Genomic DNA, 15126 nt, shown 5'->3' on the forward strand with positions numbered 1-15126 from the left:
TGGCTGCTCATCCCTCACTGCACTGTAAATGCAACAGAAGACGATCCGCTGGAGTTCTGGGACGGGTCGGCTGTCGGCGCCGGGACGAGGGAGGGGGGTCTGGGCATTTGGAGGGGACCACCAGTGTCTGTTGGATCTGATGGGATCATCAGAGAAGCTGTAAAGCGCCGACAGGCACAGAAAAAAAGGTTCTGTGGATCCAGCCCAGTGGTACTGTAACACCTCCAGCTCCCAAAGCTCCAGCATGGAGTCGGGCCAACCTCGAGACGCCTCTGTGACACTCAGTATAAACGCCCTCATCAGACACCCACACTCTCTCTGTCTGTCTGTCTGTCTGTCTGTCTGTCTGTCTGTCTGTCTTTCTCATCTACCAACATACTCATGCACGTCTCTGCCTGTCTGTCTCTCATTCTCTCTCTGTTGCTCTTTTTGACACACACACACACACACACACACACACACACTCACACAGACACACACACACACACACACACACACACACACACACACACACACACACTCTCTCTCTCACACACAAACCCATATAAACACACTCATATATGCACTCTCTCAGAGACACACTCACAGTCAGGCAAATAGACGCGCACACACACACGCTCACCACCCCCAACACTCCTCCCTCCCTTTTCCAATTCCTTTGTTTCTCCATGGAGCTGTGAGGCTGTGCTCGATTAAAAGCAGATATGAGTCAATTCTTTATTTCTTTCTCTTTTTTTCCCTTCTGACTTTTCCAACTTGCAGATGTTGCCATAAATCAGAGGCTAGTCCTGCCTCAGCAACTGGCTGCCTGACAAATGTTCCACAATAATGTTCCCTTGTTCAAAAAAAGAAAAGAAAGAAAGAGAAGGAGAGAGGAAAAAAGAGGCCTGGAATTTCTTTGAGCGGCTGCTTGTAGCTCTTTCAGGAGCATTGTAAACTCCCAGCCTTGTCGGTACAGGTGGAGCCCCAAAGGCAATAAATAATCAAACTCTCACCAACTCTCTCTTTCTCTCTCCCTCCCTTTATGTCTGTCTCTCCCCCTTTCTCTTTCTCCCTTTCTCTCTACGTCTCTCTCTCTATCTCCCTCTGCTTCTGTGTTTCTTTCTTTCTCTCTTATTTGTGTCTTTGTTTCCCTTGTTCCCAATCTCCTTCTTCTAATCCTTCCCCCATTTCCCATTTCCTGTTTTCACCCCTCTCTCCCTCTTTTTCAGTCTGTCCATTTTATCTATTTACCAATCTCCTCTTCTGAGTCTCACCTGTCCTGTCCTAGTTTCTCTCGCTACTTTGTTCTCTCTTTTAGTCTTTACTTGCTGTGAGAGAGCTAGTGTATGTTTTTCTCCGTTGACCACAGATGAGAAACCAAATCTGTGAGTCAGAGAAAGCATTTTTTTCCCAAACACAAGCGTGTTTCTTACCAAAAACAGAAAACAAACCACCACATTTAAATAGTATTTGTTTGCTTAAGGATAATCTGTATTTGATTGAGTCTGCCGGAACTGTAAGCCTAGAGACAAGACTTCATAAGGACTTAGGAAAAGACAACTGTAGTGCTACGAGAATCCAACTGCCCTTACACTTGACTACTAATTATGCAAAGGTGCATATTATTGATGTGAGTCACATTGATCAGTTGTTGATTGGGTTGTTTTTACTTTGGCCCGGAATTGTGGGACAATATTATCCCCTTCCTTTAATAAAGGATGCTCCAGTTGACCCTGTGCTAAAGGAGATACAAAGCATTGAAGCTCCTTTCCTAAACATTTAAAGAATTCGACCAGCTCTTATCATGGCTGTCATTAGATCCTTCCGGATCATTAAACTCAGTTAGTTAGGAACCTTCCAAAGCAAAAACAGACTATCTGAATGGGGCCTCAGGCAATAGGATCCAGAAGGCCAGGTAGGCAAGCTCAATCAAATGCAGAAAAAGGTTTTTGAAGACAAATAAAAGCATTATTGTTTTGATCGACTATATGCACAACCAACTCAAGGCCCTGAAAATGGTCTTCATGCCAGGCTAATCTGTTGACAGTCTCTTCGTTCACAGTGGAAGATCGCTCCTCTCCAGTATATGCAAATTCAGCTGGGCAACAACATTCTGAGCTGTACAGTAAAGTAAAGCTAACCTCAACCCAAATACCAAATAGCTGATGTGGAAATTCCAAATAGCGGATAGACCCAGATACCTAAATTTTTAATTTCATAATGTGTGTTACAACAACATACCACTGTCAAAGCCTCAGACAATCCGCAACACCAACGGCTGAAATTTTACATTTTGTGGGTTGTCTTTCCCATGCAACATGCCTTGCCTTCATTCCAGCCCCCATATCCCCAAGACTGGCGTCCCCCAAGGCTGCGTCCTGAGTCCCCTGTTCTAATCCTTTTACACCTATGACTGCATAGCCACACAACGCTCCAAAACCATCGTGAAATTCACAGATGGCACAGTGGTTGTAGGCCTGATCCTAAAACAACAACGAGACAGCCTGCCTGGATGAGGTGGAGGTGCTGTCTTCATGGTGTAAAGATAACAGCTTGGACCTGAATGTCTTCAACACCAAGGAGAGGTTAGTGGACTTCAGGAGGGAAAAACAGAGGGTTCACCACACACCCCTCGGGGTCTACACGCCCCTGATGGAGAGAGTGAGCAGCTACAGGTACTTTGCAGACAGTGGGAGTTCAGGGTAGACGATTCTGCCCTCCTCCTTCCCCATGACCCCGGCCTTGTTCTCCCCCATCTCTGACATCCATAGCTCAATCAGTGAGCAGTGTTAGGTTTCAGGGCCACTCTCTGGTCAAACCCCCATCAAGTGTCTTTCATTGTTTCAAAAGAGGAAAAAAAACACCCCCTTCCTGTCTTCTTGTGACTGTTGAGATGGACGTTCTCAAAGCTCTGCTGCTCAACCAGCCTGTGTTAAAGTTTCTGACCCACAGCCATCTCTCTCTTTCTCTTTCTCTCTCTCTCTCTCTCCCTCCTTCTCTCTCCCTCACTCAATCTCCCTCTCTATGCTCCCTTTCTCCTTCCCTCTCCATGGGGGCCTCTGACATTCCGCCATGAATGAAGCAAGAGGGATGAGGGCAAAAAAGCAAGACGGATCAGGGAGAAACGAGTGATGGCAAGGAAGGAGAGAGGGCGGGAGGGAAGGAGGGAGGTAGGGAAGGAGGGAGGGAGAAAAAGATGGGGGGGATGTTTGGATTTATGAGAATGGGAGAGAACAAGGCAGACATGCTCGGGGCTATGAGGGTAGACTGCACCTGGGCCACCTTTAGACATGTTGCGCTTCATGAGTCTTCACGACTGAGAGGAGTTTAGAAACGAGAAGAGATTCAATGTGTCAGTGTGTGTGTGAGTGTGTGTGTGTGTGTGTGTGTGTGTGTGTGTATGTGTGTGTGTTGTGTGTGTGTTCTTTTCAGGATCATCATCGTGGAGGCGGATGGCGGAATAAAAACAAGTTGGTCAGCCCACAAAACACATACTACAGAGATCACACTGTGGAACACACACAAACACACACACACACACACACACACACACACACACACACACACACACACTCACACACACTCACACACACACATACACACACACACACACACACACACACACACACACACACACACACACACACACACACACACACACACACACACACACACACACACACATACACACACAGTAACTTAACTTACTAAGAGTACCTGATTTGGTTGGTTGAGATGGAAAGAAATCACTGAATTTTAATTGCTGCTTTTTCACACACTAATATATATACGGTATATGTGTATATATACATATAAACACACTTGGGAAGACAATAGCAGCACAATGCACCTGGTGCAAGGTCCAACAAGTAATCCCCAAACAAATTGCCAATTAAGTGGTTAACGTTGACTGTGTTTAGCCTGCCTGCAATTATAGGCCTGGGCAGATCTAGACCAGCTAAATCCTTAGCCCTTGGGTGTGTTCCATGAGGAGCAAGTGTGTGTGTGTGTGTGTGTGTGTGTGTGTGTGTGTGTGTGTGTGTGTGTGTGTGTGTGTGTGTGTGTGTGTGTGTGTGTGTGTGTGTGTGTGTGTGTGTGTGTGTGTGTGTGTGTGTGTGTGTGTGTGTGTGTGTGTGTGTGTGTGTGTGTGTGTTTGTGTGTGAGAGAGAGAGAGGCAAACAGAGAAAGAAAGGGAGAGAGAAAGGGAGAGAGAGCAGGGGGATACAAGGTGACCTTACTTGTTTAATTTAACTCCAGGTGGTTTCCGCTCATGCTGTCAGCGCCAGCAATGTTACACCTTTTTTTTTTACATTACACATTCCTTAACTGTTGAGAGAAAAAAAAAACGAATGAAGAATTCTACAGAACAAATCCTTCACCGTGTCATATCAATCTACTGGATTGCCACGTAGCGACTGGGTTTGTGGTATGTGTCGTAGTCACATTCTGTTTATTGCCAGATTCCTTCACATGACATGAGCAAAACAACTGACATTGTTTACAAGAGATCTTCGCTATCGCCTCTGCAGTTACACTTCCATACACTTTCAATTTCTTCTACTCAAAGCCAGACAGTGAGTCAGTTCAATCCGCTGATGAATAGCCACATGTACGTTCAAGTGCAGGCAAGTTCCCCTCTCTATATCGAGCACAAAACCAGGGTTCCCCAATAGAGAGGGCTGCTATTGTTAGTCCTTTTGTTTCTGAAGGGCCACTAAATCCATCAGTCTCCAAAGCAGTTCTGCCACCCTCTGAGAGGGCCGTGATTAACCCTTTGGCCTTGGGATACCCATGCTGGGCTGTGGTTTGTCTTCCACTGTCTCCCCGCCATTTAAGCGTCAGGAGGGGGTTGGGGTGAGGGGTCAATTCAATAGGAGTTCAGTCACTGTGTAAACAGCTGAGGCGTGAGCTTCTTTTGAACTGAAGTAGAATTGACTTGAATGTAAACAGGCCTATTTGTTCTTGGGGTTCTCTCATTGTTTGTTTTTTCGGTCTTGACACCTTTCCCTCCTGCAATTTAACACCATGAACGAGTCAGTTCTCAGTTCCAAGACCTTACCATACCGACCAAGCACAAGTCTTTCACTCTACCATTGAAACAAAAAATACAAAAGACATCAAGAAAGTTGTTGAACCATTAATCATTTCCACACTTCATTTGTCCACACAGCCCTCTGAGTGGGAACAGCTTGTGATAATAAATGACTGGCACACGGGGATCATTTATTTAGGCTCTCCATTGCCAGTGTTAGCTTCAGTGCTCATCCACAGTCAGAGGTCTGAACTGGGAGGATATATTTCACTGCAGTAACAGTGTCTGAAGGCTTTTACTATGTATTGAGATGAACCAGGGGTAGCACAGAGCCTGTTGTTCTTTTTTCTTTTCTTTCAAATTCGTTACCCTTCTCTTTTATCTTTTCTCCCCTTTTCTGGGGTTTTCCGCGGTTACAAGCACATGAAAAACAAGCAAATCAATGCTGAATTTAGTTGGCTGACAGTTGACCTCCATCCATCTCCATTCAACATCTATGGTCAGACAGCTCCTCTCTCTGCTCTGGCTTCCTCATCTCCTCTTTTTCTCTCTCTCTCTCTCTCTCTCTCTCTCTCTCTCTCTCTCTCTCTCTCTCTCTCTCCCTCTCTCTCTCTCCCTCTCGGTTGCTGATTGGAGGAGAGTGGTTGAGATAAGGGCCATGTGGCGAATACCAGGGAGACTGATGGAGATGAAGCACCGCCACTCCAGAACTCGTGAACTTTGACCCCTCAAGCATGGACACTACAGGTCCACCACCACAACTCAGCATGTTTAACCTGTTTTTGGCAGTTAGGAAGGCCTCACAGAAATCCACTGCCTCTCTACAAGCACACCCGAACACACATATATATCCACACACACACACACACATGCACACATGTATGCACACACACACACACACACACACACACACACACACACACACACACACACACACACACACACACACACACACACACACACACACACACACACACACACACACACACACACACACACACACACACATTCACACACACATCACACTCAGATTGGGTTGTTCTGCACCAATCTAATAGACATCTGCCAGATAACCCAGAACATTGATACTGCAAATAAGGTCCATTAGGCAAATGAAATGAGACTACGGCGTTTTGCCTACATTGTGCATATGTGAAGGAATGTACTGATTTTTATGTGATTGTAGAACGTTAAAATGATGTTCTTGTGTGGGTAACAAAAGTAAATGTAACAATTTCTAAAACCTGTCACATTAACAGTAAAACCCCCCACACCAAATCAGCAAAACTATAAAACCATTCTCAGCCTTTGAATCAGTTTTCAATTTCACAAAATACTTTTTGCAGAACATTACATAGATAGTTCACTTTCTATTGATCAGACTTTGAACACTTGTGTGCCTTTTAAAGTCACTGCCCAGTTCCAGTTCCAAAGGTGGATATTGGCTGTGATGTTGAAGTGGTGCTGTGACAAGACCCAAAGAGAAGGCTGGGTACAGTCACACAGTCCCTTTTTGCACCTTGTAAAATGGGTCCATTTCTTTATTTAAATACTTCTTAAACAGCCTACTATTACATAAACATATTTAGCTTTTACTGTTACAACCCTCTGCACCGTAAACGGTCTAGCATTAAGGTGTTGAATAATAATATTTCAGTCCGCTGTAATACACTTTTTTAGCAAACAATTTTGTCTTTTGTACATCCTAGCACTGAAAAAGCAAAGGGTGCACTGTCTATATGTAATGCTTTGGTGTTTTCAAAAGTCGTGAGACATGCCTGTGTGGCCTCCATTGACTTTCAAAATCCATTGACTTAAATGCATTTTATGCCAACAAATCCAGCTCTTTTAGTCAATACCACCACTCTCATGTCCAGTGAGTCTTTTAAATTGGTGTGTTTATATATTCAGTATATTGTAACCAGTTTTGTCAGATTAATCTGTGAGGTGCACTGCTACACAGTTTCTGCAAAAGCCTTTCGTCTAACAAAGACAGGAGTGTTGGTGATTGAAATATTTAACCTTATGAATAGTTGTGTTTAGCATTTGACACAAAAGTTTAATTTTGAAAAAGGATTGTTGTGTTTAGAATGCAATGTTTCTTTTTTGCAGGTTATTTGTGCTGTTTTGTATTTTGTGTGTGAAGTTTTGTGAATTGTGTGTAGAGCTTTGAAAAAAAGAGACCTAGCTTCAGAAAACATGTGCAAGCAGTTGTTGCAAAACTGAAAATGTTCAGTGAATTTTGAGGGTGAAAAAAAAAATCTAAATTGTTTAGACGGAATGATTTAGCCGGTACGATTTAAGACTGAGCAGTATAAATCCCATGTCTGCAGTGCAGATGTGTTTTCTCACAATGAAAACATCAGACAAACACACAATCCTCCAGACCATACCATTGGCATGAGCCAACATGGCAACTGAGCTGTTTTCAGCTTTGAAAGGAATAACATAATGCAGTGAACGTGCGTGAGGGAGGTGGCAAAGGCCATATTACGGCAACAGGAATTTTGCGAGGGTTAGTTTGTGTGTGGATTTGTGTGTATGTTTGTGTGGTTGCGTGTGTGAGAGAAAGAGAGAGAGAGAGAGAGTAAGAGAGAGAAAGGGACAGGTGGTGTGAATGCATGTGTTTGTGCTTATGTTTGTGTGCGTGTGTGTGTGTGTGTTAAAGAGAGAGAGAGAGAGAGAGAGAGAGAGAGAGTGTGTGTGTGTGTGTGTGTGTGTATGTGTTTATGTGAGAATGTGTGTGTGTGTGTGTGTGAGAGAGAGAGAGAGATAGTGTGTGTGTTTTTGTATGTGCTCACGGGTGTTGGCAGGGATCTTACGGCCAAACACACATGAAAGAGGAGTAATCAGACACCTCACTAGTGCTCTTCAACTCAAACAGCACCAACATCACACATCCAGGGAGGGAATGGGCTTTTAGTGGGGGGCAATAGGGGTATCTATGGGGGGGGGGTCACCTGGTTTGGGCACAGTCAAAATTCCACTCTTCCTTTAGAACACAACAGCCTCCTACAGACTGATTCAGTGCTTTTAGGTCTCTGTAGCTCACAGGCTAGGCACAGTGGGAAGGTTAAAGGGTATTGTGACATTGGACACTGTTGCTTGCTTAAGATCTGAGGCGACCAAATGACCACTGATACTGGAGAGAGGGGGTCTGTATGTAGATTTGCAGTAATAAGCTGTACTGCTCTAAATAATGACTCTATTATTTGAATATTATATATGGTAATGATGATCAAACTATTATTTTGTAAAGTGGTGAGCAGCAACATTTGAGCAATCTAATGACTGTACTACAGATTTTACATTCTTTAATAAAACAAACTTTGGCTTTGACATTTAAGAATTCTACAAAATATCACAATCAGCCTTGATATTTGACACACTGACTGCAGACACCATCTCTCATTATGGTGAGGTGCGTATTTCATGCTGTGAAACATTTACAACTATGCATACTTCACATTGCATGCACCTTAAAATATAAAAATGAGCTGTCTTTTGTGTAGCATGTAGTGGGGATTAAATGATTTCTCTGCATCTCTGCCTTTTTGTCCACAAGCGTCTTGTTTGCACTTTTGTGTGTCTCGGCGGTGCATGTGTCCACCTGTGTTTAGTAGCCCATCTATACAGTACAGGTCACCACGCTCATTCTATCAGACGTCAGGAGTGTGACACCACATTCTGTGCCCTGTGAAAAGTATGATCCTCTTCTGGAGGGATCACAGGCCTCCCTGTTTTTAAGGCACTGATAGTATGAAGTTCCATTTTGCCACATATTCCGACACCCCTTGATGGAGTGATATGTCATTTGATTTAACAGTGCTATCACATGTTTATATCTACTGTACTTAGGTCTGCACAAAAACACACACACACACACACACACTCACTCACACAGAAAGACGCAGAGAGATAGATGATGCTAATACGTTTCACAATACATTTATTTGCCCAAATTGAACAAATTCCATTGCCACCTTCAGTTACTTCAGATATAAATGATTTTTTTTTTTTTTAAGTCAAGCCCATCCACGAGAAACTGTCGACTGCGACGAGAGGTTTATGGCAGGTATGCAGGAACTGGCTGCCGGCTGCTGACAGCGGAGGCGCATTCATTGCCCCTACATGCACATGTTCCAGCCTGAAGTGTTGTGGAAACACTGAGCCGCGCAGGCGGCTAATATTTATTGTTGGGTTTTGTGTTACAGTGCAGACTTACGACTTCACCGGACGCCTCTGCATCGGCTCTGACCGTGCCCTAGTAGGCTAAGTAAAGGAGTGGGGAATCCCAGCGTTCCCTATGGGCCACTGCTTTTTAGAAAAGATTTGCTAAGATCAGGTGGCTTTTCAGCACTGCATCGATGATTGATCGGTCTGATTCTTTGAAGCCCTGCCGTTTTTCTTCCTTCTTTGAAAAGCTTTATTCTCCACTGCCAAAAAAAACAAAGAGTACAGTTGAGACCCTGGAGACATCATCCGAGATGTACGTTTTTTCTTTCTCTAGGCAGCCCACCCAGAAGAGCGTTGCCTTCGATATTTAATAAAGTACACAGTTCTCTTCTTGGTAGGTTTATCGGATCATTGCCAAGTTACATATACCATCCCGAAGACATCTCCCTTCCAACCCCCAGCACTCACAGACACGCACATTCCCTCCCGCACCAATCCTAATTAGTGTGATCCAATTGGAAATCAGAGCGAAGAGTTAAACAGAAATGTTCCAATGTGCAGTTAATTTAGACAGCCATCACACTCTTTTTCATAACAAAGATTTTCTAATGTTTTCCAGACGGCCTGGAAAGAGCCAGGGCCTGCAACGGCTCCATCAGCACGTTAGATAATGTCTTGGCAGCGCGGCGTGGATTTCTGAAACATAAATAAAATTATTAAAGAGCCATGCTGGCGCTGGCCCTAGCGGGACCCACGGCGCCGCCTGCTGGATCGGCACACATAGGCCTACTATAAAAAAAGGACACGTACAATTTTTGCCGCTCCTTAAGAAACGAGAACAAAGAGAGCTAAAGCACAAGAAACAAAATAATCCAGAGGAAATGTGTGCGTGTGTGTGTTCGTGTGTGTGTGCAGCGTGTGTGTGTGTGTGTGTGTGTCTGTGTGTGTGTGTGTGTGTGTGTGTGTGTGTGTGTTTGTGTGTGTGTGTGCGTGTGGAGGGGGTGGGGGTTGGGGGTTTAGGGGCAGAGGCAATATGGGCTACATCAATCCTGTCCTGAATTACTGTCATTATTGTAATGACTTTGTAATGTTTGCTTTCCGGGGGCCAATAATTGTTACCAAACCTGGTGTTCAAAGTGCAGGTGGACAAACAGCTCCAACAGAGAGGCAAAACCAAGAGGGGGGAATGGGAGCACCACTTTCGATGATAGTGGGGTTGGGGCTTCATTAGCGGTCCTGGTCCTGGGGCTTTCACTGATCGTATCCACTCTGGGGGGAATGGGACGGGAGGGAGGGCTCTGTTCCTCAGCTCCCCCCTTCAAACAAAAAACTTTCAGGGAAGATATCTCCCTCCACAGGCCCCTGTGTGGTTCACTGGGGCCTTTCTGGACTATAAATCTGTTGCTGTGCAGAGACCAATAATCCCTACTCACTCTCTCACACACACACACACACACACACACAAGGAGAGAGAGAGAGAGGGAAAGAGAGAGCGAGAGAGAGAGAGAGAAAGAGAGCGAGAGAGAGAAAGAGAGCGAGAGAGAGAGATCTCCAGCAAAGTAAAGCCACAAAGATGAGTCGGTGGGGGATCCTATCTCAGCACAGACAGTATCATATATTACAGACACACCATTTCTACTTGTTTTAGAGAGTAAAGATACTTACTTAGAGAGTAAAGATAGTTCAATCTCCTCTTTGCTTCTCTAATGATTTTACTGAAAGTGCTGAGCTACTACTGTGCCACACTGAGGTACAGAGATGTAACCCTGACAGACAGACAGAAAGAAGGATCGGAAGATAGATAAAAAGATAGATAGATCACTTTTTTCTAGATTGGTTGATGAAAACCAGTACAAGTACACTATGGCAAAACATTTTCCAAGTGCTGAGAGTTTGTTTGGATGGCAGGCTCTACTTTAAATCTGTATGTAAAAGCCATGTTTGGTGATGTGACATTTTGTACACTGCTGCAACCTTGCATGACGTTGCTGTACGCAACTCCACCAGCCAGTGACCCGCATTAAACCCTACGCTCCATAAAGTCCAGATGACTGCACCACCCATACCTCCACCTCCACCTCCCCTACACGTGTGCTGAGAGAAAGCATGTGTTGGAGTTCCAGGCTCTCACAGAAACGGTGGAGATAACCTACGTCAGCCCCACGCCTCACAGTTCAAAATGTAATTTGGAACATATAAGTAATACTATAAAGAGATGATACGAAAACGTCCAAGTCTTTGTGACTACCTCTTGATTGCAGGGCACTATTGTCGAGCAGATTCCTGTCCTCAACAAAGCATTTCTGTCTTTCGTTCCTTTCCTGTTCTCCTTTCTTTGATTCTGTCTTTCCTTCCTTCCATCTGTTTTTTTTTCCTTTCAGACCCCAGATGGTCTTTTGGAGCCTCGCTCTTCAAAGTCAGTTCAGACAGGCTCGCATCAAAAGGACAGATTCCATGGCTTTCAAAGTGTTGTAATTACCAGACGGCAAACACATATGCTGGCCATATTGCATGTGTCATTCCACAGTGCACGTTTTCAATCAAACTACCACAGGAACATTGATTCTTTGACACCCTCAAAAAGCTGCTTAGACAGAATAGGGAACAAAAAAAGAAGTTTGACATTAAACTGTTTATTAAGTGAAAGAAACTTGTTTTCCGTTCCAGAGGGAGAAATCCTCCCTGCCGTAAAGGAGAGTAATTTAAGAGCATAAAAAATAATTTGATCACATTTAAGTATGGGACTTTAAACCATGTTTACAAAAAAAATCTGAATTTAACCATATTTTAAATGCTTTCATAAAATGTCCCTTCAGAGATTCGGGCATGACATCTTTTGGCGTCACAGATATTTATTTAAGTTTTTCTCAACAGCATAAGAATACTGCTCTTGATGGAGGGTCCTCCATGTCTGTTTCTCATTTGTTTTGGCACATGCTCAGAGGTAGTAAAAAAACAATTCAGACTCAAGGCTTCAGCGAGCCAACTGCATAACACACAACATGAACAACCCGGATAAGGACGGGATGGTGGGGGTGAGAGGAAAAGGGTGGAGGGGGAGAGAGAGAGAGAGAGTGAGAGAAAGAAATAGAAAGAGAGGGGGCTGCCTGTAAAGAGGGAGAGAAAGAGGGAAAGCAAGGGAGGCTGAGTGAGGGTGAGGGAGAGAAGGAAGGAGGGAGAGGATGAGGGTGAGAGAAAGAGAGAGCAAGAGGGCAATCAAGGGGGTTGGGTGGGAGAGAAGGGGGGAGAAAAGTGAAGAGTGAAAGAGAGAGGCAAGGAGGAAAGAAGAATAAGGGGATAGGATTCGACAAAAAAGAAGAGAGAGAGAAAGAGAAAGAGAGAGGAGCGTGTAGGGAGGGAAGAAAAAGTTAATAGGAAGGGGTGAAATAGAAAGGCATGGAGAAGAAAGAGAGAGAAAGGGAGGAAATTGGGGAGAAAGGGAGAGAGAGCAAGGGAGTGGGGGGATAATTCCTGGTGAAAAAGTCACAACCCAGTGTTTGGCCACATGTGGCCTGTACGTGCTTCTCCCTCCCTGGGCCTGAGCCTGGGCCTGCGCCTGTCTCTGATGGAGCGCTGCTTTGAAACCGTTTCCATGCACTCGCCAGGCAAACTTGCAAACATCTGCATTTTCCATTAGAAGTGGTTTCTGACTGCTGTGTGTGTTTTTTTCAGAGGTGGGGTTTGGAGAAGAGAGGAGGGGTGGAGTGCAGTGGAGTGTGTGTGTGTGTGGGGGGGGGGGGATGTGAAGAGTAGTTTGACGGGGAAGAACCAGACAGAGAGAGAGAGAGAGAGAGAGAGATAGAGAGAGAGAGAGAAACCTTAAGGCAGTCACTCAGCTGTGTTGAGTCTACTCTGACAAAAAGATATACATGAAGACAAAACTATATAAATCAAGATAAAGGTAAAAATATTAATTAATTTAGAATTAAGCTGTTCTGTCATTTTCGTGACCAGCATCTTGGCTTTGGCTTGGCTTGGCTTGAGACGGTCAGATTGTCCTGTAATCAGTTAAATGTTTACTTAAAAGTCTATTGTTTCCCAGAGGAGGAACAGCCTTATCAATGGATGACTAAGCACTTCAACAAATATTTGATCAAGCTCTGATTGTTTAGTCTCCGTAGTCTATCAGTGTGGACACATGCGTCCAATTTCCGATTTCAGTCCGATTTAAATTGGATATTGGACACATGTGACTCCCCAGAACTAGATTCATTGTGTCCAGCTTGAGTCCGACTGGACTCCGATGTAAACCCCTGGACACACGATTCAATTCCGCTGGGAATTGGACTGGGCGCGCATGTGTCTCTCGAAACTAGATTGAAATTGGACAACAACAACTTTTGCACGTGCTTGAGATCGTGCCCACAGACATATACATGCATCCTATATATGTCTATGATATGATAATCGCTGCTAGACGCTCAGTTCTTGTGCTCCCTCTCATTCACGTTGAAATACTGAAAGCGAAACTGAAACTTATAAACTGCAACGCAACTGTTTGGGACTGAATGCGCTAATTCAGTGAACAAATATTTTCATATTACTTTTTCACCAGTTGTTAGTCATGTAATCCTTTCATATCGATGTGAATCAATCAATACTAATACAAATTTAACTGTGGTGTGTTTTTGTTTCATTTCACAACGTATTTACTGTATAATCAACGGTAGCAGATGTAAACATTCCGCATTTGATTTTTTTTTTTTTTTTTCCTGTAAGCAGAAAAATAGAACTTAATTTGGTTTCCTTCATCTCCACAGGAGGCTTCCCCCAACAACCCCCCACTTGATTGTTCGCACCGAAGGACGTTTTTTTTTTCTCCCCCTTCTCCCTCCTTCTTCCACAAACCAATAACCTTGTTGAACAAGTGGGAGACTGCGTGGTGCCGCAGCCAACAGCCCCAACCAAATTCCCACAATCCAGTCTGCTAATCTTTAGCCGCTCTAATTGGGTAATCAAGTCGACTCGCCTCCAGAGTGCACATGAGGTGTGATGACCTTTCTGGAAAAAGGCACGGGTTTTCCCCCCAACTCCCTCATGCCTGCCTGGGACAAGGGCACAGCTTTCTCAGCCCTGTCCCAATGTGCTTAGAAAGCGCTATATTTCTTTAACTTAAAGGTCCACTTTGTGGCAAGAAAACGCACCATCTTAACACTAATTCAAACTATTGTGTTTTTGAGAGGTGCTGCACGTGTTGCTATCATTGCTATTACGTATTAACAGACTTTGTGGTAAGATTGACAATTCAAAGTTACAGTGACAATTCAAAGTTACAGGGCCTTGTACTGTGCCTTGTACTGTGCCATGTACTTCAACAGTGATCCCTGGCACCTTCACCAATGGGGATGCTACTGGCTGCAGTCAAATACAAACCGAATGGTCAGAACTTCTTTCTCCTTCTGGTAATGTCACCATCTAGTGGTGAAGTGCTCAAGCGCCTGTCCCCATCATAAGATAAATAGGAAATTAGTGGGTCATTTTTTACATACGAAGATAAAAAAAGACATGAACAAATTCACATAGAATTCCTGACACTGCAAACCACTGTTTGTTTATTCATGCCTCCTCAATCACTTCTTTACTATATTTAAACTCACAATCAAGTGTTCTTTTAACAAACAGTTGAATTCAGACTATTGACTGCTTAATTCGATTTAGTATGTTGACTTGAACTTTTTTAACTGTGTATATCAATCAGCACTCAGCATAATGTATCCTATGAAGCAGGCATTTCTAGAAGCACTATTAGTCCTGACCATGGAGCTCTTTTGTGACATTGAAACCATTTATTCTGGATAAAAACATTGTGATTTTGCCCTTCTGTTATTTTTTTCCACTGTGTATATCAAGCAGTTGTCAGCATAGAAGCCATGAATTTGGCACTTCCCGAGACATAGTGCAGCTGGGGCTGTTGTCCTCTTCTGACTGCCCTTCCG

Source organism: Sprattus sprattus (genome assembly GCF_963457725.1).
Source record: "Sprattus sprattus genome assembly, chromosome: 14".
NCBI lineage: Eukaryota > Metazoa > Chordata > Actinopteri > Clupeiformes > Clupeidae > Sprattus > Sprattus sprattus.